Source organism: Lissotriton helveticus, chromosome 6 (assembly GCF_964261635.1).
Source record: "Lissotriton helveticus chromosome 6, aLisHel1.1, whole genome shotgun sequence".
NCBI lineage: Eukaryota > Metazoa > Chordata > Amphibia > Caudata > Salamandridae > Lissotriton > Lissotriton helveticus.
Window position 1 is genome coordinate 2,121,693,084 of NC_136067.1, and position 2,614 is coordinate 2,121,695,697.

Sequence of the window (2,614 nt, forward strand, 5' to 3'; positions counted from 1 at the left end):
CCTGCTGCTTTTTAGATAGCTTTTTATATCGACCCTTGGTATGAGGAGTGGGTGTTATGTGCCCGGGTTAGGCCCATGTATCAACACTGCACATTTTCTTACATTGTCCTCTTCTTGCACAATAACATTATTTGCTTTGAGCTTTTGCACATATTCAAGTGTGACAATGTTGGATTACCTCCTCTGAAACTGCTTCGCAAAACACTGTCATGATGCTCGAACACAGAGTACAAGACCTTTTTTTGTCATCCTATCTTCATACACAGGATGTATCTTATCTGCTTATCCATAAAATTGCTAATCTACAGTACATCGCAAGGATGCTTGTTATTATAAATAATAAGCCTCTCAGAGGGTGGGAGGAGGAGGCACTTCAGCTGACACCGAGGGTTCCTGCATGCTGAAACTTCACCATGCAGTGGTTTGACATCTCCGTGAGGGGTGTCAACTTCATAACCAGGAGGGGGTCCTTTATTTTGTTCTCACTAGGTAATGGGGTTGGAACATCCTGTGAGGGATTCTCGGCTACACAGACACTAGCTACACATAGAGTAGGGCTTGAAAAGAAGGAGTATGCCTGATTACTAACTTGTATTATATACCAGCATATATGCACTGTCTTAGCAACTTGGTTGACCTGTATCTACTGTTTACTCTCTTGGTGCTTGTATTCACATTCCTCTGCTTCTGTCTACTGATTTTCGCAGCACATGTATTATTTTTAAAGATAAAGCTGGTTAAATAAATATATTGAAAATGTCCCAGTGTGTATTCTCTGAATATTTCTCTGAGAACAAGAGAGCACGAGTGACTGAGCAATGGGTTTCTAGATCTGTTACCATGATCCCTGAGGGTCAGAGTTTTCATTGGTTGCTATGAACCTTTCACCCCATAGTTTGGTAAGGGGGCTTATGGTGGCACTGTGAGCTAGCTGGTCTCTAGGCCAACATATCCTGCGGGGGTGCCCGGAATCAGTCAAAAGTTTATGTTGTCCAACAAACGTGAGATCCGATGGATTAGTAGGAACTACACAACAATGGGAGGAAAAGGTTCCCATGTCCCATTTAAGAAACAGGGGGCGGTTCTGATGGGTGGTGGCCCAAGGCACCCCATTTCCAACCCAACTAATTTAAGAAGTCCTAGTTAAGAAACAAGAAGGGGGACTCTGCCCAAAGAAACCATTCACTGGTGGGACCTCTACAAGGTAAAAATGTGAAAAATTAAAAACAGTATAGATCTGGTGTCCCTCATGTTGAGAGGAGCCGAGTTTATTCTGGATGGAAATGGCATAGACAGACAAACATAAAAAAGAGAGACAAACATATAATGGTTAAGCATGATTGTATAGGTTTGTCACTGTTGGACGTACAGATACTGGTGCTGTACGCGGTGCACATGGACGGTAACACTGGCCATACGTTCTTCTGGGTCGAAATAAGTGCACTCAACACGCTTAGTCAACCTCTATGAAGTGGGAATGACTAACAAACAATAAAAAATATAGAAATGCCCATCACGGTCTCTATCAGTAAACAAGAACCTGTGCAGTAAAACACTATGCGTAATAACTTGAAACACAGTGTTGCTGAGCACGAAATATTTGCAAAATAAAAGTAAAGGTATCTCACAGCTCCACAGTAATTCTGGCGTTGAAGCACACCAGGGTGGCATTCGGCCTTTACTGGTGGGGCCCGATGATGAAGCATGTCACCAACTAGGTTGGTGAGTGAGGGCTTTATTAAGAACCTAGTTGTATTCTATTCTGCTGTGCTCCACTTCCAAAAAAAAGGAACACTCTTTCGTTGTTACGATTAGACTTACCTTGGGGGACTGACAGTGCTTCTTACATTACTTCCCTCCATCTCTTGTTGTTTTCAACAGCATCTACAGGGGTGGACAATGTGGCCTTCGGGGTACGTAGTCCACAGTGGCAGGTCATAGACCATACAACAAGAAGGTATAAGAGGGTCCGAGGGAAAGTTTAACGACCTCACAGGTAGTTACCCCCAGTACAACAGCCACAAGAACAAAAAGTACCTGTCGGTCGGATAACGCCGAGGTGCTGAGAAATAGTGCTGGAGAAAGGAATGCACAGAAGAAACAATACAACAACCAGATAAATCAAAAACTAATTTGACCATCAACATTTGCTGATTAAAGTCCTATCAGACCAACCAAACAAGGCGGGGCCTCATCATGTAGGACACTCAGGCCATGGTCAGTCTACAGATGCCCAGATGTAAATTGGCGATGTATGACTGAGTCACGGTCTGGACACCGCAAAAGTTAATATAGAAATGGTACTGATAGGTGCAGTGCAAACAAAGAATACATAAGTATAGTGCAGTGGCTAAAATGGCTGTCGAGGCAAACAAAGACCTTTATTAGTGCCTGCCTGGACGTCAGATTAAAAATAGTGTAATGACAGCGTAAAATAATCACTGTCCTGCTCGCTTGGTGGAAAACAAAAATCAGGCCAACATGTTTCTGCCGTATTGTGTCAGTACACCGGCATTCGTCAGGGCCAAGCTATCAAATGCTACTGCAGATCACACTACCTAATGTGTAGAAAAAATAAAATGTGAATAAACTAAGAGTGGTCGGACACGACCAT